General features: G+C 46.3%; 1 long non-coding RNA gene across 1 annotated transcript; it reads left to right on the top strand.

Moving 5' to 3' along the window:
* Positions 1-5,034: 5,034 nt before the first annotated feature.
* On the top strand, positions 5,035-12,543 carry LOC309331634. Its single transcript, XR_014151919.1, has 2 exons — positions 5,035-5,171; positions 12,130-12,543. It is a non-coding gene; the product is annotated as an uncharacterized lncRNA (long non-coding RNA).
* Positions 12,544-24,776: the final 12,233 nt, after the last annotated feature.

The following is a 24,776-nucleotide window of genomic DNA, read 5'->3' as shown; positions in this document are numbered from 1 at the left end:
ATCTCCTCCCCCCAGACACCAGTTCAAGACTCTAGCCTTGCTCCACCTCTTCCTCTGCTCTTTCCTCCTCTGGGTCCGCTTGTCCGCTGGGGTCTTGCCCTTTCTGGATTCTTCTGACGCTGAGTCCCCTGATTCTTCCCCCTGCCTCCGGCAGGCTTTAGGACCTGGTTCCCAATCCGGGCTTTCTGCTGTCCCGTGCGCCTGTACATTTGAACTTGGCGCGTGCGCCCAGCCGGCAACCTTTCTCCTGACCGTTACACTGCTCCTGTCACTGCTTCCCCCTTCGGGAGTGCTAGCTGGACTTGACTTCCCCTCCGTTCCCTCACTCTGCGATAGAGGCGTGGCCAGCCCTGACTCATCTTCTCTCCCTACTAGAGGAGACGCTGGCCCTGACACATGGGACTCTTCCCCCCCACTCCGCTCTGGTGGGGGAACTGGTCCTGATCTCCAGCTGCTGCTTTGGGAATCCCTGCTGGCCCCTTGCTTCTGGTGTGTCCCCCCTGGGACCCCCCTTGCCCTGGCCATCGGCGCCCCCCTCTGGGAATCTTCTGAATCGCTGGAGAAGCTCATGGAATCTCTCGGGCCACTGTCATACTCCCCTATGCTGCCCTCAGATTCCTCCCCTTCGCTCTCCGTTTCCTCTCTCCCCTGTGTCTCTGCTCCTGAGCCCCTGACATATATATATATATATATATATATATAGGGCAAACCATGGACTCCTTGGAGAAAACAGGGGGAGACCAAGGCAATAGGAAGCTTCTCCTTCCTTGAAGGTTTTGAAGCAGGGTTTTGATGGCTGTCTGTCCTGGATGTTTGAACTGAGATTCATGCCTTGTAGGGGGTTGGACTAATGATCGCCACGCTCCCGTCCAACTCTATCATTCTACGTTTTTTGAAATAAGCTCTTCTGCTTTAATGAAGTTGGAGGGTCCAGCCAGATGGACATATCCATTGCCAACCTGGCACCCAGAGATCTCCATGCAGTTGCAGTTGGCCCCACACCTGTGGCAAAATGCACCTGGCGAATGTCGAACCCTGAAGTTAGGGCAGGGCAAAACCCACCACCATGGCTGTCAAATTCCTGGCAGCAGCAGCACTCCTTTGCCTTTATATGGATTGGGACAGGAACATAAAGGCACCCGTTGAAAGTGGCCTCCTCGGGGAACCAGAAGTTGCTGGCACGGCTGCGGATCAGCTCCCTCTTCTATGTCTGGGACTAGATGTTCAGACAGTTGGTGTCCAACCCATGCAGCTGGAAGGGAAATGTAGCGCTAGAGCCAAGGGTCCAAGCCGCTTGGCAGCACGGAGCACAGGCCTATTATAGGGTCGGCCAATATTATTAATATTCAATAATTCTCATCATATTGGCCACCCGATGAAAGCCAAATCCGGGTCAGAGGGAGGAAATATCAGTGCTGAAAGATGGGTGAGACAACAGAGTGGTGGTGGCTCCCATATTTCTGTAAATAATAAATGGTAAATGATGATAATAATCTGCCCCAATATTTCCGTAAATAGTAAATAGTAAATACCGTATTTTTCCCTCTATAACACGCAGATTTTTTCTCCTAAAAAGGAAGGGGAAATGTCTGTGCGTGTTATAGAGCGAATGTGTGGTCCCTGGAGCCGAAAAATCAGGCAAAAATCAAATCGCGGCGCTGCACGCTGCACGGAGAAGCGAAACCTGAAAAGAGGAAGCGGCTGCTTTCCTGCATTCTGCCTCAGGGTCTTACTGCCCACCCTCCTCTGTTTCGTTGCTGTGTTTGCTGAAACGGAACAAAGAGCAGGGAAAGCCCCTCCCCTCCAGGCAAGCAGAGGGGAATTCCTCTCTGTGCTGCTGGGGGAGAGGGAGAGAGAGGGGGGAAGGGAGAGAGAGGGGGGAGGGGGAGGGAGAGAGAGGGGGGAGGGAGAGAGAGAGGGGGAGCGAGGAAGGGAGGGAGGGAGGGAGGGAGGGAGGGAGAGAGAGAGAGAGAGAGAGAGAGAGAGAGATGGCTGGCTTGGGTGGGGGGAAACTTTTGCCTTTCTTTCCTCCCTCCCGTTAAATCCCTCTCCTGCATTCTTAGCCAGCTGCTTCTCTGCACACCCCTCTCATGTCCCTTCTTTGTTTTTCCTTCGCTCCCCACTTAAAATGTGGTTACAAAGCATAGATCCACATGGATCCTCAGGATCTTTGCATTGGGTCACCCCAAATTCACCATCAGATCGCATAGCATGTCCATAGCTACAGCCTGCACCAAAAAAATCACGCACTCACTGTTGCCTGGGGCTGCAATGGTGCAAAAACGTGGTTACAAAGCATGGATCCACAGGGATTCTCAGGATCTTTGCATTGGGTCACCCCAAATTCACCATCAGATCACATAGCATGTCCATGGCTACAGCCTGCACCCAAAAAATCACACACCCACTGTTGCCTGGGGCTGCAATGGTGCAAAAACGTGGTTACAAAGCATGGATCCACAGGGATTCTCAGGATCTTTGCATTGGGGCACCCCAAATTCACCATCAGATCACATAGCATGTCCATGGCTACAGCCTGCACCCAAAAAATCACGCACCCACTGTTGCCTGGGGCTGCAATGGTGCAAAAACGTGGTTACAAAGCATGGATCCACAGGAATTCTCAGGATTTTTGCATTGGGTCACCCCAAATTCACCATCAGATCCATGTCTGTGGCCACATCATGAAGCACAAAAATGATACATCCACTGTTTCATTCAGAATGTTTTTTCCCTTGTTTTCCTCCTCTAAAAATGATGTGCGTGTTATGGTCAGGTGCGTGTTATAGAGCGAAAAATACGGTAGTAAATGACGATGTTAACAGTAATAATAATGGGTTGTTTCCCCTTCATGAAACACACACACATGTGTGTGTCCCTGCCTGCCCACCCGACAAGGGGACTCACGTGGCAGGACCCATTTGCCGCCAGGGTGGGGCTGACCAGCTGAGCTCAACCTAAGTGGGTGCCGGCGACATAGATGAAGTAGCCTGTGCTGAGGCACGGCCAGCAAGATGCCATCCCAAGGGTAATATTTATTCATTTTTGTGGACTGCAGGAGGCATCACCGTAGAACATACGGTATATCATATTATATATATCTTTTTTTACACTAGAGCTTTCCAAACGGCTTGTTGTGACACTCTATACATTGTATATAGAGCGCCCTTCACCCCAAGATGATTGATCTATATAAATTATCTATCTATCTATGGACACACACACACATATACATATCCATACATCCATTTTATTTATATACATATATCCATGCATATATGTAGATAGATACACATACATATATCCACATATCCATTTTATGTACACACACACACACACACACAGAGTCAAACCTTGGTTGTCGAACATAATCCATTCCGGAAGCCTGTTTGGCTTCCAAAACATTAGACAACCAAAGCATGGCTTCCAATTTACTGCAAGAGCTTCTTGCACTCAAGCAGAAGCTGCGTTGGATGTTTGACTTCCAAAAACTGGAGCATTTACTTCCAGGTTTTCAGCATTCTGGAGCCGAAACATTCCAAAACGGAGCCGTCTGGGAACTGAGGTTTGACTGTATATGTGTGCGCGTGCGCGCACACACACATGTATCCATTTTATAGATATATAATACACACACACACATACATGCACACACACACACACACACACACACACACACACACACACACTGTAGGGGAAACACGGAAGACCATGGTAAATCCAAGGAGTTAAGATGGCATGTCTCTTTCGCTTTTACATCCGCGGTTTAAGGTTTGCTAAAACATGATAGTATAATTTGTTTTTCACACACCTGTGTCAGCAGGTTTCTGGGTCCCCTGTGTTCTAAGTGCTGATTGGCTAGTGGGGAGGATACCCAGTTGCAGTGAATTGGGTTGGAGACTCTCAGCTGCTCTGCATTAGTTGCACCCGGTGTCCCGGGCTGATTATGAGTGATGCCTGCTAACCAGGTGCAATCAAATCAAAGTTGTCTATAAAAGCTGTAGGCTGAAGGGGCTCAGTGAGCTTCTTCACAAATGAAGGTACCATATGCTGTGAGACTGTCGGCCGGGGATCTCTCTCACTGCTCTACCTGGAGCTCCAGGCAGCTGAAGGGGAGATTGTGTGTGACTCCTCTCTGGTATGCTATAATTTGTGTTTTGTATGCCTGCTGCTATCTGTTAACCTTATGCAAATAAAGCATTGCTTATTCTTCATCCACTGGCGTGCTTATTGGCTCCAGATCCAGAAATAACCCAGCCCTTGGCAGAACATATACAGTGCTTTTTTTCTGGGGGGGACGCAGGGGAATACATACTCCTAAAACATTTTGTGAATGTACTTTTGTCCATTTACTGTATTTATTTTTCCCGGTTTGAACTATAAAATGGTGATTTTCTTGAGTCAAAATGAGAGTACCCCCAATCATTTTTTTTAGAAAAGCACTGCATATATACACACACATATACATATATCCATTTTATTTTTATATATTTACAAACGGACACCTATATCTAGGTATGTATATTCCTGTATATAAACTTCCGCGGCCCACCCGCACCATCCCTCCGCCAAGGGGCACGAGAGGAAGGCCACTGGGGGAGAAAGGCAGGTGAGGACGAGGCGGGGGGCAGGGCTGCCCCTTGGGGAGAGCGGGGTCGAGAGAGAGTGGGCTGGAGAACCCTGGAGAACCGTTGGGCTCGGCACGTCTCTGCTGGCCCAACGTCGCAGCGCCTCTTCCGCCCTTTTCCCTCCCCTTCCTGTGCTCATGCCTCTCCTCCGGTGGCACCTTTTCCCGGTACCCCTGCCCTCGCCCAACATGGCGGCAGCACAGCCTCTTCCGCCCTTTTCCCTCCCCTTCCTGTGCTCATGCCTCTCCTCCGGTGGCACCTCCTTCCGGTACCCTTGCTCTCGCCCAACATGGCGGCAGCACAGCCTCTTCCGCCCTTTTCCCTCCCCTTCCTGTGCTCATGCCTCTCCTCCGGTGGCACCTCCTTCCGGTACCCTTGCCCTCGCCCAACATGGCGACAGCACTGCCTCTTCCGCCCTTTTCCCTCCCCTTCCTGTCCTCTTGCTTCTCCTCCGGTGGCATCTTCTTCCGGTACCCTTGCCCTCGCCCAACATGGCGGCAGCACAGCCTCTTCCGCCCTTCCGAGCTAGGAGTGCAGAAAAAGGTGAAACTGCCATGAAAAGGAGAGGAGGAGTGTGTGTGTGTGTGAGAGAGAGACAGGGAGCATCCTAGTAGAGATGGAAGGGGAACCCAAGGGTCATCTAGTCCAACCCTCTGCAAAGAAGCTCAGAGCTGCAATTCCCAGGTCTTCTTTGGGAATTCTATAGGAAGAGTTTCTACATTCATGAGCATTCACTTAGAGTGCGCTCATGTTTTCACCTTTTATTGAAAGCAGCCACAAGTGACTTGGGTGGAGTATAAATAATAAAATTATATTGCTCCTGCTGCTGTTCTTCTCTTAGCCTAACTCAAATCCAACCCAATACCAAACCTTAACCCTAATGCTCACCCTAACTCAAACCTAATCCTCACTCTAACTGTCAGGGGTTCAGGAGCAGAGACACAGGAGAAGGAGCAAATGGAGAGTGAGGAGGAGGAATCCGAGGGGGGTGTAGGCAGTGACAGTGGTCAGAGAGATTCCACGAGTCTCTCCAGCGAATCGGAAGATTCACAGAGAGGAGCGCCGATGGCCAGGGCAAGGGGGGTGCCAAGGGGGAAACCCCAGAAGGAAGGGGCCAGCGGGGACTCCCTGAGCAGCAGTTGGAAATCAGGACCAGCGTCCCCACCAGAGCGTAGTGGGGGGGGGAGGAGTCCCAGGCATCGGGACCAGTCTTCCCACCACCAGAGGGAGGAGATGAGTCAGGATTGGCCACGCCTCCATCGGAGAGCGGGGAAACGGTCAAGAGGAAAGTCACTGGCTGGGCGCGCGCGCCAAGTTCAAATGTACAGGCGAGCGGCACAGCAGGTAGCCCGGATAGGGAGCCAGGTCCCAAAGCCCGCCGGAAGGAAGGGCAAGACTCAGGGGGGTCAGCGTCAGAAGAGTCCAGGAGGGAGGAAACCCCAGGGGGCAGAAGGACCCAGAGGAGGAAGGAACAGCGCAGGAGGTGGAGCCGGGCTAGGATCTTAAACTGGTGCGGAAGGGGCAGTGACTCAGAGGGGACTTCGCCTATCTAGAGTCTAGACGTAGGGTTGCACGCTCTGGCTTTAAAATGGAAATTATACTTCAATAAAGACTTTTGTACATAATATCAGCCTGGCGTTGGTCCTCTGTGAGCTGGGACCTAGAGGCAGCCCTGACACTAACCCTAACCTTAACCCAAACCTAAGCCTGTCTAAACCTAAGCCTAATTTAACCCTAACCCTAAGTACCGTATTTTTTGCACCATAACACTCACTTTTTTCCTCCTAAAAAGTAAGGGGAAATGTCTGTGCGTGTTATGGAGGGAATGCCTACGGGTAGCATGCCTACGGATTTTCCTCCTCTAAAAACTACGTGCGTGTTATGGTCGGGTGCGTGTTATAGAGCGAAAAATACGGGTAATAAAATTATATTTCTCCTGCTGCTGTTCTTCTCTTACTGTAACTCAACCCCAACTCTAACTCTAACTCCTAATCCTAATCCAACTCAAACCCAACTCTCACTGTAACCCTAACCTTTACCCAAACCTAATCCTAAACGCTTTGCTTCCTTTTGTGGTGTTTTGTGTTATTGCTTCATTTCGTAGGTCATGAGGCTTTCTTTGTTTCTTGTGGTGTTGCTTCATTTAGCAGTTTTTTAATTGGCTTTTGTGTTTCTTTTGGTATTGCATCATCTTCATAGGTTGTTTGGATTTCTGATTAATTTGCTTTGGATTTCTGGTAGCTCTGCTTCTTTATGATTTGTTTCTGTGTTTCTGGTGTTTTGGCTTGGTTATGTCATAAAATTGAAGAAATACCACCAGAAGCACAAAAACCAAGAAATATTCCCAAAATGAGGCAAAACCAGGAGACATGAAAACCAAGAAACAATCTCACCCAAAACCGCAGAACCATTCAAAGTAAAAGAAGCAAAACAATTAAATGCAAAAAACAAGCAAAACCACCCCAAATTAAACAAATCAGCAGAAAACAAAAAAGAAGCAGTAAAGCCACCAATTACAAAGCAATGCCACAAGAAACTGGAAACCAGTTTTTAAAAAGCAAAACCAGAAACTCAACAAGCATGCAATTTATGGGAGTCCAAAAGCACTTCAAGCAACAGAAATTAACCAACATAGCATACTAGTTTTCACTTAGTCTTGGGTTTCTGGTGAATGTGCTTCGTTTGCAGCTGGCTTCGTTTTTTTTCCATTGGTTTAGCTTGTTTTTTGGACTTTTGCTTTATTGCTTCTTTTGAGAAGTTTTCTTGTTTTTGCATTCTGGTGGTAATACTTTTGAATGCTTTGGGGGTTTCTGGTGAATCTGCTTTGTTTGGGATTGGTTGGCTTCTTTGTCAGTTTCCATTGATGTTGCTTTTACATGGTTCTTCTGCTTCTTTTCAGTAGGTTTTTGTGTTTTTAGTGGTTGACTTCATTGTTGGAATGGTCATTAGACATTTCTGGTGGTTTTGCTTCATTTCTGGTGGTTTTCCTTTTATTCTTGGGATTATCGGATCTCATACAAATTAATATTCTCAAAGGTGCAAAACCCAAAAAACCTAGAAATGAAGCAAACTCACCATAAATCCAGCACCCAATCTGTTATGTACTAACCTTGGATCCTAGAATGCAACAACTGATTGGTCTTTTCCTGCAGGCCAATCAGGCTCCAAGAGGGAAGCAGAGTTAGCCAGTCAGACGGGACTCATTGTGTAAATAATGTATATAAAACCCTGAGGTTGGGGGGGGGCAATAAAAAGCATGAAATACATACAAGACTCTGAGTATATTTATATAAAAGAATCTATGAAACGAAAACCACAGAAAAAATTCAACATAATCCCAAAACCAAACCAGAAACAACAGAAACAAACCACATCCACCAAAGATGAGAAAACCAATTGAATAGAACCACAAGAAACCCACGCAGTAAACATCTCAGGGAAAAGCGAAATCACCCCCACACCATGCAAAAGTAAGGTTTAACTGGCTTTGGGGTTTCTGCGCAATTTACTTTTTCCCTCTTGTTGGGGGTTTCTGGTGGTATTTCTTCTGCTTCTCACATTTCTGCTTCTTTTCAATTGGTTTTGGGATTCTGGTGAATTTGGTAATGATTTGATTGAAGTCTCTGTCTGGCGATTTTCCTTTTTCATGAATTCCTTCCGTGTTGGGTTTCTGGTATCTCACTTTTGGTTTTCACATTTCTCTTAGTTTTGCTACGTTTCAGGTAGTTTGCTTACTTTTTGGAATTATCCAGTCTCATAAAAATGAAGCAATATCATTAGAAGCTTAAAAAGCATGAAACCCCCCCAGGCACTAACTCTAACCCTGAACATCCACCTATCCCCTGCCCTAACCCTAACCCTGATATTCTGGTCATCCATCTTGGGGATAACAATCTGGTGAGGTAAATTCAGTTGAGATCACTAAATATGTCCATCAGCTGTGCTTCCTCATCCCTGAGCTTATCATAGTTTGGTTTGGAATGTTGTAGAGGTGCTTATGGAGTGGGGGCAGCCTTCCTAAGAAGGTGGATGGGCAAGACATAAAGCTAATCATTCTACAATGATGTTTGTGTCTGAAAATGTGGGTGCTTATATCCCTCATGGCAGAATTACCGTATGTTCTGTGCCCCACAGTTGTATAGACCTGGTGGTATGCATCGTTCTGAGTTGGGTTGTGACATGATTCTTAAGTATCTGCAAAGAGCTCTGTTTGAGCACTTGTGTGTTTGTGGGTGGAGGTGAACAAGCACACCTGCCCAGACTTAATTTGATTTGGTTACATTGGTCGAATCTGACTAGTTTTGCCGATCCTCAAGTTGTTATATTTAATAAATACAACCTATTTATCCACTTTTGGTTGTCTTTGACTCTTCCTCCTGATGTGCTAGGAACCACTCCGTTTGGGGGGCACTGCAAAACATGCGGTTTTTACTGCAAACATTATGCCAGACTTTGGCCTTGATTTGGAGTGAATCAGGCAATGTTGGGTTTGGGGGTGACCTTATGACCCCTGTCACTTACTTGGTTTGTCGGGCAAAATGCTACAAAAATGCTACAATGTCTGGCAAAATGCTACAAAACTGTTGGGTTTTGGATATTAATTATGAACCCCGGTTTGATGTATCAATTATTCTGTTTATGGGGTGTTACAAAATGTGAGGGGTTTGCTGCAAAACTTTTGCCAAACATCAGTTTTGATGGGATCCCAGATTTGGGGGTTTGTAGTTAAATGAAGCATTCTTTCAGTGCTTCTTGGGAAATGTTCAGTTTCCGTCAGATCAAACTAATACTACTGGATAAAATTATATAGTTGTTGATTATCAGACAGTTCTCCCATTTATCAAGGAAAACGTCTGTTATGGGTGGCTTTTGCTTGGTGTGTGTGACTGTTGACAGACAGATTTGAAAAGGAACACAGCTTCCTCTGTTTGTCTCATAGTAACTTACTGGCCTTTTTGATTATGCAGTCGGTACGTCTTGTGGTCTGGTGCGTCTTATAGAGCAAAAAATACGGTAATTCCAGTTGATTTGTTTTAATGGTCACATAAAGGCACTTTCTTTGGTTATAAAATGATGTTGTGAGTCTTATATCTGAGCAGTCAATAAACTCCCTCCCCCACAGAAACGCTTGTCTTACTTCTTCTTCTTGGCATCCATACTTACATGTTTGTTTAAAGAAAGACTAACCCCACCCCGAACCCCACCTCCAGCTTTCATCTTATTATTCTAGTGACTAGTCAGTGTTCATAGCAACACTTGCTTTTGTTACTAGACAAACTGCCTTGAAAGACAGTTACTATGAACTACATGTGTCTTCTTGATATATAAGGTTGTTGCTAGTTTCTGCAAAACACTTCTTTATCTTTCAACAAGAAATAAATGAATAGGAGGCTGCTCTAAGGAAGAAGTGTGATTGCATCTGGAATATCAGACTCTCTGTATTTTTATTTATTTACTTGATTTAGGGGTGGCCACTTCACCCCCTGGCTATGCCCATGTCCCCAACTAACTGAGCTTCTTGGGATCATCCTGCCATGCTGTGAGCTACTACATTATCCTGCACTTTACAGAACCTTCCTTAGAGAATAAAAAACTGAGGCAAATTTCCAGTCTAAACAGGCTACACAAAAAGAAACAGCAGCGATTCTTTATGTTTGACTTGAGCGCCTGATATCTCAGAAAATCAACATCAGTGTTGGGGTGGGTGGGTCAGGGCATTTCCAAAATGTTATGATAGATGGAGCCATGGGTGTGGCCAAGGGGGGGGGGAAATAAATAAAAATAAATAAAAATACATAGCTAACTGAGGTTCTGACCCCCTAACAAAAGGCCTGCCCCCACTAACAAAAATCCTGGCTACGCCCATGGATGAAGCCAACTACAGTAACTCTGGTTTTGTCCCCACCCAGAAGTGTAGCATGTGTGGGCCGTGGGGGCACAAATTTGTGGCAGGGGACACAAACAGGTGCCCCCAAAGCAGGCTCCCTCATTGGTGCCTGGCTCCGCGTGAGAAGGAGCTGACCTAAGCTGCTGTGCTTCTGCTGGCCACAGCTCTGTCCTTAGGTCAGGCCTGACCCGGGGAAGAGAGCAGGAGGGTGGGTGGCCGCAGCGCACCTCGCTCCCAGTCACACCAGCAGCTCCGCCTCCGGGTCACGTCTGAACTGGCGCACTCAAGGAGCCTGAGCAGCAGCTTCCCTGCTCCTCTCCTCCCCTGGACATGTGGGGCATGGCAGCCCTGATACTGAGGAGGAAAGAGCTCACTGCTCATGCCAACCCTAGAGAGGATGTAAGAAAGAAGCAGGCTGTTGGAGGACAGCCGAGAAACAATTGAGCTTGGTGGAGCAGTGCCCCAGTCCCCCTTAAGGGCAAGCCTCCACTGACAGGGAGCAAGAAGGAATTTTAAATGGCGAAAGACAGGAGTGCCTGGCGTGCTCTGGTCCCTGGGGTCACGAAGAGTCGGACAAGACTAAACGACTAAACAACACAATATTGGCATGGGAACTACAATAGCTCAATGTTGCAATTTGTCTACCCTACTTAATATTTACCATTAAGGAAAGTATAAAGTCATGGAGTAAATCCTTTCAGCTTGTTGATGTGAAGCAGCAGACCTCAATCTGATACTGCAAATGTTATAGAATTATTGAATATTCAGAAGTATACCTCTCCACCACTCCTTAGTCAGGCTAGTTTTGGGCATTTATGGCAAGATTATCCCAAGTGGAAAGGAATAATGTATTTTCACTGTTATGTATTCAGTGGTCTGTCTTTGCTTCCCATTGTCTCAGGAATTTGGTAATTACCATCTCAAAGGAATGGCCAGACTACCAGGAAAGGCAATCAGATAAGGCATTATCAGATAACCTGGCAGACAGGAAAAACAACATTCAAATTTCTATTGTAGAAATTTCCCTTTTCTGTGATGTAGGCATGATGTTTGTGGGGGTGGTCTTGAGCTCCAGGGCAGGGAATTTCAAAATGGCAAGCACACATTGTTCGTGGTCCTCCTCCTCTCTCCTGCGTGTGGGTGGAGCATCCTGTTGCAACAGTTTAATAAAGATCAGGCTTACTAGCTGCTTTGCTTCTCAATATTCTCTGGTTGGCCTCTGTTATTTTCTCCTACCGATGGAGAACCTACAAGGTTCTCCAATAAAGGAATAAGGGCAGATTTTGTTTACAACAACACAGAGCCATCTGAAACTGTCGAATAAACTGCAAGAGCAGCAATGGAAAATTGCTTTCACACACTAAAAGTTCCCTGCACCTAGAAAGCCAGCAAAGCAGGGGAAAGGCTAGCTTTTTTAATTGACAAGTACCTTCTCTATGATGTGCTAGTCTATTTTTCCCACATGAGATGTTTCTTTACTTATATCAATAATGTTATGAAAGACTTGTAGCATGCTTCAAGCTGATTAGCACTTGGTGGCTGTGAAGCTTTAAATACAAAACAGACACATAGTGAAAGGATTTCTACACACTGAATTTTTTATTTATTTCACAGAGCAATTGCTTTCAGTTTTGCAGAGGAGCCCGTAGTATCCAACCTACAGTACTTCCGTGAGAGCTGTGAAGCAGAGCTCCCTCCACTGGCTCTGCTGTGACAGGACAGCTCCCTCAGGCCTCCTCTCCCCACAACTGTTATCTGGGGCAACCATCAGTGGGAGAGCTTTGCTGGAGGCCCAGCTCCTTCAGGCACCTCCAGCCCCTGAACTGTGCCAGCTGGTCAACATAGGAACAACTGTTTAGTGATTTGTGACTGAGATTTGATATTCTTCTTCCCTCCCTGCCCCCTTTGCCTGTGGGTAGGGACCATCTTGCTTTGATTGCATTTAAGTTGTCTCGTGGCCTTGTTGGCTGAATAGTGAGGCACAAATGTTCCAAATAAATAAATCTCTATACACAGTATAGAAAATTAGTGATCTTTGTAATGTGTGATTTTGTAGTACTACTTTGTAGTAGGGTGGCCAGATACCACATAGTATTTGAGCAAGAACAGAAGACCAAATAAGTGAATAAGGGTGGGGTTGTTGGGGGTGCAAATGTGATTTACAAATTATGTGCTATAAGAAACCAAGAAACCTCCTGCTGGGTCAGACCAAAAGCCAAGAGCCTTTCTTCCTCCAGTAGCCAATCAGATGCCTCCAGGAAAGCCAGCAACAGTCCTCCCCAATTGTTGCTCCCCAGAAACTAGAATTCAGAGACATACTGCCTTTGTACAAGGATCTATCACTTCTCCTTTGGGCAGACCACTCCTCCATGATTTTGTCTGATTCCCCTATAAGCCAGTGACCATGAGCACATCCTGTGGCTTTTTAGTACCATGCATTCATTATGCACAGCATGAATAAATACTTTGTCCTATTCTGCTGCCCACTTATTCCAATCCAAATTGTACATTTTAAAAACTTCTCTATAAGTTAAGAATGCACATGATTTGCAGTGCATGTTTACTCAGGAGTAAAACTTAAGTTTAGTAGGACTTGCCTAGGAGTGTATATAAGACGACAACCATATTCTGCTTTTGTCGGTCATGGGGAAATGCACTGAACTATTGATTCTATATGGATGCTTCAGTTGCGAATCCTGCACTGCACTACATGACCCTTGGGGTGCCTTCCAACTCTACAATTCTATGATTCTATGAGTCCCTCCCCATGGTTGCTGACCCACTTTCTGGTGCCTGAGATTTCATCAGTTATTTTGCACACACTTTGAAGGCTCTTCTTTTGCTAGAATCCTTGTGTTGAAATGAAACCTGAGGTTACCCAGATGCTGAATTCCACATCCACCCTCTAAATTTTGATGGCTTTTCTTTCACTTGCCCCACCTAAGTCACGCTTGGTCCCAGACAAAAACAAAACTTTATGGTCCAATACTGTGGTGAAAATTATCAGTGTGAATTGTTTTCTTCATTTTTGGGGAACAGATGTGGTGAAGCGGTGGGGAAAAATAAGTGCCTGCTTACTGCTGACCAAAGGGAATATCAACAAGAATTGAAAAAGAACTACAAGAAGTTGAAAGAGAACCTCAGACCAATGATCGAGAGGAAGATCCCAGAGCTGTATAAACCTATTGTGAAAGTTAACGGTATTTCAAGGTATAAGAATAGCCCTTTCCCCCACACGCCCAATAACCATAGCAAAATACAACATAGGATGGTTCACTCCAGATATGGTTCACTCCAGATGATCAGCCTCAGTTATCATGGCCAATGGTCATTTTCTTCTTATTTATTTTAGGGGCTTATTCTAGTTTTAGGAAATATGCAAATCTGCCTCCACAGAACAGTTAAGAGCAGCTTCATGAAAAGGAGCTATCTACTTGCAGTGGATCAAATACTAGAGGATATGCGAATGTTGTTTGAAGTCGAAAGATTTCCCTTCTTTCTGTACTCAACAATCACATCTTCTAAGGGAGGGGATATTGAAACTACTTGCAGAAAAACAGATATTTTATTATAAATTGATATGAATATTTGCACGCACAGAGAAAACAGCTTTGTGTTTTCTCTAAATTCTAAAGGCCAGTTCACAATATTGCATTGTCAACACAATGTTCCCTGTATGTATGGGTATCTATGAAACTTCATCTGTGGATGTTTGACCATACCAAGCTCAAGGAAATGTTCCTGAATGCAACCCAAAGCCCCTTCTGCGCAATCATGAATTTACATCAATGTTACATATAAGCACATTCACCAAGCAGCAGATACGAACAGTTAACCAAAACAAATCAACCCATTTTTTAAGCACATTTCTATTGCATTTATTGTGATAAGAAACTTACAGACATTTGTATCTAGATTCCAACTTATATAAAATTATTGTTGTTTGAATGGGAATAATCTTATTGCTTGATGGAAAGTACTGCAATGGATCTGCTAATAACTTTTCTCATGGAAGTGGATGCCATTATGCTTTTTAACAAGTAAGATAAATTTGCATGAGGATAAAACAATGCTCTGTAATATTTAAATCTCATTGGATGGAGGCCACAGAAATGCAAAATGGAGACCACTCAAGTGAGAGCAATAAAACTCCATTTACTGCAGAAGTTATATTTCTTCCTATGGGCTACAGGGATTCATTCTAGTTAGAATATTTTATTATTGTAATTATAATTGTTATTTAAAAGTAGCACTATATTTCTTCTAATACTTGAAATACAGTGTTGGTTCCTGACTTTTATTTTTGCTTCATGTTGGGTGGGACTCATTTCCCTTCAGTTTAGTGTTCACGAGAGGCAAGGTAAAAACTTTGCAAATTTGTATACATATATGTATATGGTAGGGACGTGGGTGGCGCTGTGGTCTAAGCCACTGAGCCTCTTGGGCTTGCTGATCAGAAGGTCGGTAATTCGAATCCCTGTAACAGGGTGAGCTCCCATTGCTCGGTCCTAGCTCCTGCCAACCGAGCAGTTCGAAAGCACGCCAAAAAGTGCAAGTAGATAAATAGGTACCGCTCCGGCAGGAAGGTAAAGGGCGTTTCCGTGAGTTGCTCTGGTTTCGCCAGAAGTGACTTAGTCATGCTGGCCACATGACCTGGAAAAACTGTCTGCATACAAACACCAGCTCCCTCGGCCTATAAAGCGAGATGAGTTCCACAACCCCAGAGTCGTCTGTGACTGGACTTAACTGTCAGGGGTCCTTTACCTTTTTTATGTATATGGTACTGTGAAATGGTACTGTTTTGGAGAGTATTGTGGGAACTTTTAGCACTTAGCAGTTCTTTTGTTCTTAAATGGCCTAAAATTAATCTATGAAATAAAAAAATGTAAATAAAATACTGTATTAACAGGGGAAAGAACATTTTATTTAGAGTTCAAACATCACTGTTTTTCTCTCTTCCAAACACCATGCTAGAAAAAGTTAGAATTAAAAAATAATCTGCAAAGCGTTGTTTTAAGTGACCCTGATTGTACATTATGGAGATTACCCAGTGTTAAATAGATTTATAATTGTTAGGAAGCTGATATTCCTATTAACACCATGTATATTTAATTGCTTCTTTGGAGTTAGTTGTAAAAATTGATTCTTTATTTTTGTGGTGTGTGCACAGGAAGTTTTAAGAAAAGGCAAGGCTTGTGTGCACCATTTGCTTTAATTGCCTAAGACCTGGGGCCCTGAGACCTCCATTGGTCTTGGGACAATATAAAGTCTAACATGTCACTCTGCTTCTCCTTCCAAAAATAAAATTGTTAAGTAAGTGATGCCAGTAAGACAGTTGGGAAAGGGGGATAAGTACAGGTAAGGTCTGAAACAGGAACAGGAATTGGGGGAGTATGGACATCTTTATGGCTGCTATATAACCTAGCCAGCTTAAGTTTAGGTTAGGGTTGCCATATTTAGTCGAGCAAATAAAGGACAATTTGCTAGTGGGGTGGGTGGGTGGAAAAGTGCATGTGCTGGGGTCACCAGGCGCTGGAGTGACATCGGAGGGAAGAACGCAGCAAAATTTGCATGCAAAATGGGGGGGGGGGGATATAGAAAGAAAGAAAGCTGCCAGTTTAATAGTTTTGTTCAATATTAATAAGTTGTTTATTTTAAGAGTGGGGGAAGGATTTAGATACCTACCATAGTGAGGATCTGAAGGCACATGTAAAAGAGGGGGAAGTGTTGCAGCTCACTACTTCTGCAAGCAAAAGATCCCAGATTCAATCCCCAGCATCTCTTGGTAGGACTGGTAATGATTTTTGCCTGGAAAGCTTCTGCCAGTAAGTGTTGGCAATTTTGATCTAGATGGACTAATGGTTCCGATATGCTTCCTATATTCTAAGAACCGACAATGGATTCCAAAGCTGCGGCATGTGCTGTTGTTGCAGAATCCTAGTTTTGTAATTTGAATGACTGCTAAGAATACCAGAAAATTAAAGTTTGGTTCAATTGCTGGCCTTACCCTTTCCCCTTACTTAAGATGGGCTGTTCACTTTTTTAAAAAACAATGCTTTTAAACCTCTGTATGTTTATCAAATACCTTTCTTAAATGTCTGGAAAAGAATAGCTTTCCATTTGCAAAAGAGCTTTCAGATTAGCCCCACTATAAGATTATGCTTTGCCAAAACTGGGTGTGCCTACTTGGGACACCTGTTCTCGCTGCTTCATCAATTTTGTTCAGATTTTATTTTTAGGGTCTCAAACCCACCTCTAACAAGTGTATTGGAGGAAAGGCTGTAGCCAGGGTTGCCAACTTGAATAAAATTTGAGGGGCAGGTCAGCCCCCCCCACTTTATCATTGATGATATGACATGGTGCATGCACATACTAGCTGTGGAATCTAGACTGTAATGTTTTAATTCATGTCGCCTCTTGTTCAGATCAGATATGAAACAAAAAGCCCTCTCCATGAGAAGACTTGATTAGTCGAACAAAGCAGGGAGAAATCCTTTACTGGGCAATTAAATTCACTTAAAACCAAGAATTGAGAAGAATGGCCTCTGGTTTCATCTATCAATCTTTCAGAGTGATGGATTTATCATGCAAGGAATGTGCAGTTTTCATTCATTTGTTGACTTTAAAATAGTCAGCATTTAAATGAGCATTTCCCCTAATATAGGTAATTTCTGCAAGCAATTTCCCCTAATATAATGTATTTCTGTAAGTTATTTTCACAAACACCTTTATTTTCAGAATATACATTCGTGTATTTTCACAACTTTGTGAAACACATTTTTGTTTGGAGAGTTGCATCTCAAAATTTTGCATCTCAAAAATTAGAGAAGTGTGAATTTTGAAGGATAGTGACATGTTAATTCACTTTTACTGGCACTTATGGGCTCCCTAGCACCACATGGAGCTTGTTCAGAGCCCTGAAAAATAAAGCAAGGACTTCTTCTGGTTGCTTGGGGGGCATCTATTTTGGAGGGGGATGGCAGACACTGCTTTGTGGTGGGGGGCATAGGAATTTTGCTAGCTTTTTTTGCGGGGTGGGTGGGTCTAAGCATTGCCAGCTCCTCTTGTGAGAAAGTGGTAAACTGTGGCACCCATAATAGTTTCTTAGTTTTCCTGATGTGCTTCCAGGGCCAAAAAAGTTGTGCTTTATTTTAAGTAGGTAAAGTCAAGTCTATGTCTGGTTTAAAAAGAAACAGTTGCATCCAGTGTAGAGCTAAGTAACTCAAACTATCAGTGCAAGGACTTTCGCTTGCACAATGTAAACTCCCCCCTCTTCTCACTTCCCCTTGAATTTATTCTAGAGTTCCCTTAGCACCCTCCCCCCCCCAAGCAGATTTGGAGAGGGCAGGGGTGCACATGGGAGCTAGGAATGGGGGGAAGTGCTGTTGCACAAGCAGAAATCCTTGCACTGCCACCTAAAGGTGGGAGCAGGGGAGGGAGAGAGTTTATATTTGTTCAACTGACAGCAGCCCCAGGGAGCAGATTGAGCAAGCTCCTAGGTCAATCTGGTGCTGCTGTGATGAGATGTATCCAGTTTCCATTTATATTATAGTAATTATTTCTACCTTTCCACCGATACATATAAATGAGCACAGAAACATTTTGTGCCAATTTGGTTTTTTTGTTGTTTGTTTTTTTGGGTAGTGCTATGTCATTAGCCATCCTAGCTTAACCCCCAACGCAGAAAAAGCGCAAGCTTTTAAAAAGTTATAATTGCTTCTTTTGTCGTGTTCCGGACACTCTTGAGAAAGCTCAGAATCCCAGAGCCACCTGTCCCTCTCTCTTCCAGGAAAGGTGGCAGGTTTGGAGAAGTGGATTCACTTGGCTTCGCTTTGGTGTTGCGAGCTGCTGAAATGATGTACTTGGTGACCATGGCAATGTGGTAGGTCCTCAAGTCAGAAAGGGCTGCCTCACACATGTTATATGCAGAACAGAGCTTCTCCTTGCCAGAGGACAGCACATGACTCCTCAGTGGGGGAAGGGACTGGATTTCCTCAATGAAGGCGTGATGTACTCCCTCATTCTGTGCAAAAATGTGGCTAGCAAAGGACACAGAGAAGATGAGTGAGTAGGATTAATAGTTCAACAGTGTGTGCTAATAAATAAATATTGTACTGTTATGCAGCAGGAATGGGGGTGTTACTGGACTCCAGCTCCCATCATCTCTGCCCATTGGCCATGCTGCTTAGGCTCATGGGAGTTGGGAGTCCAACAGTGTCTGCAGGCTCAACATTTTCCCCATCCCAGTAATAAATAAAGGTCAGGATGATGAAACCATACCTGGTGAACTATACCATTTCAGACCACAGGTGAATAAACTGTGTGTTTGTCTCCTCTCTTTTCTGTGATCCTTTCCTACATTGGTAGCCAAAGTTGGAACTTCAACTCCCATCATCCCTAACCATTGGGCTATGTGAGCTAGGGATGATGGGAGTTGTCTACAGCATCTGAAGGGTGCTTATAAGGTGCCTATTGACTGTGCATATTGAAAAGGGAAGACTGGTCACCTATACGTGTGGGTTTCCATGCAACCAGGGTTCCCAATCATGAATGCGTTGCCTGCTGCCATGTGGGGGAGGCTGGAGCCGTTGCTTCCTTGGCAGCCCTTCATCCAGGCCTGGGGCCTCAGGCAATCACCAGGTTCTGCACACATGCTGTGGGGGAAACGCTCTACATCTCCATGCCCCCTGGCATGTGCTTGCTATGTTATCAAGTGTGGGCGTGCACATGGTGGGGTGATGTAACACGTGCACACCAGGGCACCCATGGCTCCTCTACTATGTCGCCTCTACAGTGGCCTCTCAGTGAATAGGGTTAGGGTTAGAGTTAGGAAGGAACTGGCAGCGGCTGTCCTCTGGGGTCTTCTGGGTTCTGCACCTGCCAGGCATGATTCAGAGTGGGCCCCTTCCCACCCCATGATGGAGTTTGAGTCCCACTTCAACTGTCAGATAAGGCTGATTTGATCCCCCTCCTCTTGTTCTCAATCTAGATATTCACTCATTCCTTCTTCCCTGGGGCAGGGGTGCACCATTTTGTGGTTCACTTCAGGTGCCAAAATGTCTTGGGACAGCCCTGCCACAGACCATCTACACAAACCACATGCAGTGCATGTATGTCTCCAGTTCATCAAAGCAAGAGACTTACTGCTTTCCAGAAAGCAACAGACTTACTGCTGGATTCCAAGAAGTTCGTCAAAGGTGTGCAGTGTGGTGCTTTGTGCTGCACTCGCCCCAGAGTACACCAGAGGCTTGTCCGAGATACCCTCATAGATCAGCCCTTCTGGCAGGGCAGGACTGTCCTTCCATCTAAAAGGAAGTAAAGGCAGTGAGAGATTGTGTCTCAAGGTAGATCCAATAAGCAGTAGTAATAATACTAGATTGTTATTATTATAGTAGTAGTAGTAGTAGTAATAATAATAATTTTTATTTGTATCCCTCCCTCCCCAGCCAAGGCCGGGCTCAGAGTGGCTAACATCATAAAAACAACACAATATGCATAAAAATAGACATCAATTAATTAAAATACACCTTAAAATTAATTCAGACAAGTTAAAATCTGAGCAGGTGCAATCAGGTTGGAATTGAGAGTGGTTAATACTTGCCAGGACTGTTTCCACTGATCATACCTGTGAGTGGGTTGGGGGCCTCTTTCAGGCTTGTTTTATACAAAGGAAAGTACCGTATTTTCGCCGTATAGGACAAACTTTTTCCCCTCCAAAAATGAAGGGGAAATGTGTGTGCGTCCTATGGAGTGAATGCAGGCTTTCGCTGAAGCCTGGAGAGTGAGAGGGGTCGGTGCGCACCGACCCCTCTCGCTCTCCAGGCTTCAGGAAGCTATCCGCAAGCCTGGGGAGCCTGCAGGAGTTCCTGCAGGGCTCCCTAGGCTTGTGGATAGCAGCCTGTTCTGGGGTCTGGGGAAGCTCGGGCTTCCCCCGCCCCAGCCCCATGCCTGGGGGGGGGGGGAAATAATTTTTTTCCTTTATTTCCCCCCCAAAAAACTAGGTGCGCCCTATGGGCCGGTGCGCCCTATGGGGTGAAAAATACGGTAAGTTAAACTGCATCCTGCCCAAAGGCCTGGCGGAACAGCTCCATCTTGCAGGCCCTGTGGAAAGATGTCAAATCCCGCAGGGCCCTAGTCTCTTGTGGGAGAGTGTTCCACCAGGCCGGGGCCATGGCTGAAAAGGCCCTGGCTCTAGTCAAGGCCAGTGTAATTTTCCTGGGGCCCGGGATCTTCAAAGTGTTGTTGTTAGCAGACCGTTAGCAGAAGAGGCGGTCACACAGGTACAATTGTCCTAGGCCATATAGGGCTTTAAAGGTTTAAACCTGGTCCTGTACTCCACTGGGAGCCAGTGCAGCTAGTATAGCACCGGATGAATGTGCTCCCGCGGCGAGAACCCCGTAAGGAGTCTCACCATGGCATTCTGCACACACTGGAGTTTCAAGGGCAGCCACATGTAGAGTGAGTTACAATAATCAAGCCTGGAGATGACAGTCACATGGATCACAGTGGTGAGGTCAGGGCGAGAGAGGCTTAGCTTGGCAGAGATGCAAAAATGCTGCCTTTGTTATAGCTGCAACCTGCGGCTCCATATAAAGGGAGGCATCGAAGATTACACCCAAACTCTTGATGGAAGGCGCTGGCACAAGGGATAGGAGTTGCCCCCCCAATCCCATATCGTCCCGACCCAGCCAAAGGACTTCTGTCTTCAAAGGATTTGACTTCAACCAGCTCCCATGTAGCCACAACTTCCAAACATCTGGGGCCGAGCCAGGATGTCTGTGGCCGAGCCAGGATGGCAGTCCATCAACAGGTAGAGTAGGCTGTCATCAGCATACTGATGGCAACCCAAACCAAAATTCCAGACATGCTGGGTGAGGGGGCACATAAAGAAAAGCATCGGGTTGGGGGGAATTGTGCCCTTCAGTACTAAACACACCAAGGAGTAGAGCGGTGACAGCTCCCCCCCCCCAGCGCCACCCTTTGTCCCCAACCAGAAAGGAACGAGTGCAGCCATTGAAGGACTGTGACCCGAATCCCCAGGTCGGCAAGGCGGTGGTCTAAAGGTTTGTGATCGCCTATGTCAAAGGCTGCTGACAAATCTAAGAGAATCAGCAGCCCCGACCCGCCTTGATCCTGCTGCCTACTGAGCACTATTGGGGAAGAGTAAGAATAAAAGAGCATAGGATAACACAAAGTCAGACTGTTATGTACTGAGTTGAATAGAATCCAAACTGCAGCAGTCTGATTGGTCCTAGAACAATAGGATTCAGAATGCAGCAGTCTGATTGGTCCTAGAACAATGCAGCAGTATGATTGGTCGGCAGGAGTCACCCAATCCAGCTCCAGATATAAGTGAATTCACAACCTGATTGGTCTACAGGAGAATTCCGGAATTAGCCAATCACGTGCAGCCCATTGTGTAAATAATGTATATAAAGCAGATACTTTGAGGGGACTTTCATTCCCTCCTCACCACTATGAGCTATATCAAGAGCATGAAATCCACTCTCGACTCTGAGTATATTTCACAGACCATTGGCACACCTTGCTCATTATTTATCTACACTGACTGACAGTTGCTCTCTAAGGTTTCGGACAGAAGTCTTTCTTAGCCCTACCTGGGATTGAACCTGGGACCATCTGCAGCCAAAGTAGATGCTCTATCACTGAGAAACAGTTCTTCCTCAACAGCTTCCTCTGCTTCTCCACCCTTAGCCAACCCCCTTCTTGGCAGCTGCAGGTATCATTGGATGTGTCACTTTTCTCCAGCAGAGAAAACTACATAACCCCATAGGGCTAATGGGGCACTGTCCCAATAATTTCTGTCAGCCCCCATCTGCCTGCTTTCTGAGTTAGTCCAGAGTAGGGGTTGGCAAACTAAGGCCTGGGGGCTGGATGTGCCCCCCCGGCTTGTAAATCCAGCCTGCGGACCCTGCCGCATGCTCGGTCAGTCCCTGCATGCTGCAGATGCCTTGCCACGCGGGGACTGACTTCTGTGACGCTGGGATGGCTTCTGGGCGGGCGGCGACACTGTCGCGGCTTCAGATTGGCTGCAGGAAGTTCCTGCAGCCAATCCAGAGCCTCGCTGTCTGCACGCTGAGGTAAACCTGATGCGGCCATGGATGGAGAGGGTGGGTGGCACGACATACGCATACATAAATTAAACTGGATATATGATTACAGATGGGTAGCCGTGTTGGTCTGCCATAGTCAAAACAAAATAAAAAAATTCCTTCCAGTAGCACCTTAAAGACCAACTAAGTTAGTTCTAGCTATGAGCTTTCGTGTGCATGCACACTTCTTCAGGTATATGATTGTTTAACATGACTGAGAATCGATCAGCCAGGGACTGAGGACTTTGAGAGTTTACGATCAGAATGTGGAAAATATGAAAACAACAAGAGGGCAGAAATATCTGAGATGAGAAGAATCTGAGATGAGTTCTTCAGAGGTCCAGAATATGGGAAGTCCATGTGAAATTTAATAATTAACAATTCGGATTGTAATTTGGTTGTTTTTTAATTTAATTTTAATTTTTGAATTGGATTATGATTTGATTTGTTATAAATTGAGGTTCTTAATGGAAAATTAATAAAAATAAATTAAAAAATAAATAAATTCAGTGATTTGGATGTTTGGAGTCACTAAGGCCATTGGTATGTGTCAGAGCCGCCCCTAGGTCCCAGCTCACAAAGGACCAACGCCCGGCTGTAGTTATGTACAAAAGTCTTTATTGAAGTTCAGTTTCCATTTCAAAGCCGCAGCGTGCAACTCTACGTCTTAAAGCCTAGACCGGCGAAGTTCCGTCTGACTCTCCTCCCCTTCCACACCAGTTTAAGACTCTAGCCTTGCTCCACCTCTTCCTTAGCTCCTTCCTCCTCTGGGCCCTCCTGCCCGCTGGGGTTTCATCCTTTCTGGACTCTTCTGACGCTGACCCCCCTGATTCTTGCCCCTCCTTCCGGCGGGTTTTAGGACCTGGTTCCCTATCCGGGCTACCTGCTGTGCCGCTCGCCTGTACATTTGAACTTGGCGCGCGCGCCCAGCCGGCAACCTTCCTCTTGACCGTTCCCTCGCTCTCCGATGGAGGCGTGGCTAACCCTGACTCATCTTCTCTCGCTGGTGGTGAATACACTGGCCCTGATACCTGGGACTCCTCCCCCCCCACTACGCTCTGGTGGGGAAGCTGGTCCTGATTTCCAACTGCTGCTCTGGGAGTCCCCGCTGGCTCCTTGCTTCTGGGGTGTCCCCCTTGGGGCCCCCCTTGCCCTGGCCATCGGCGCCCCCTTCTGTGAATCTTCCGATTCGCTGGAGAGGCTCATGGAATCTCTCGGGCTACTGTCATCTTCTCCTACGCTGCCCTCGGATTGCTCCCCCTCGCTCTCCATCTCCTCCCTTCCCTGCTCTCGCTGCGTCCCTGACATCCATCCCCCCTCGAAGCCCCCCCTTCCCCCCTCTCCCTCTTCCGGCGTGGGTTCCGGGTGCTCCAATGCTGTGGGGGTGAGTGCCGGATACAGTTCTTCCCCCCGGCATGCTGCCAGTCCGTGACGGGCACATCGACGTCGATCTCCTCCGCTTCCATTTCTTTGCAGGTGTGCTCTAACCCAGGGTCCTCCCCCAACCCGTCCATGCCCTCCTGTCCCCCCATCTCCTCTGGTGAGACTGCGTGCCAGGGCCCTCTTAGCAGTTCCCTGCGCCACTCCTCCTCGGGTTGAGTGTCCCACCAATAAGAGCGGTCCGTACCAAAGCCTGAGATCGACCCCTCCAGCGAGGTAGTCTCTGGCGCCGTTTCTTCAGCTGAGGAGAACCCCTGAAACGTGCTGGCTGAGAGTGTGGGTGTGAAAAGATATTCATCAAAATAATCTGCCGGCATGGGTCTGTGTGGGAACAGTGCATGGAACTCGTCTTTGAGGAATTGCTCCTCCACGGCATAGTCCGGTACCCACCTGTTGGTGCTGGCCGGGGTGTCCTCCCTGGCGAGTAGATATTCAATTCCTTCCTCGCCCCATCTCGAGTCTAAAATCTCTGTGGCCTCGTTGAGTGGTTCCGCCCCCGGCGACCCCCCCCTTCGTGGGCGCTTCCCTGAGCGGGTCTGGTGCTGTCTCTGGCGCCTGAAACCTGTGAGGTGCCTTGTAGGGCGTGAGCACTGATCTATGAAAGACTGGGTGCATTCTGGATCCCTCCGGGAGTGTCAACCGGAAGGCCACTGGATTGATCTGTGCCTCGACTTGGTAAGGCCCTAGCTGCTTGTGTCCGAGCTTTTA

The sequence above is a fragment of the Podarcis erhardii genome (assembly GCF_964252035.2).
Source record: "Podarcis erhardii genome assembly, chromosome: 1".
In the NCBI taxonomy this organism is placed as follows: Eukaryota; Metazoa; Chordata; class Lepidosauria; order Squamata; family Lacertidae; genus Podarcis; species Podarcis erhardii.
The sequence above is the reverse complement of the archived record's forward strand: the minus strand, read 5'-3'. Positions and strand labels throughout refer to the sequence as shown.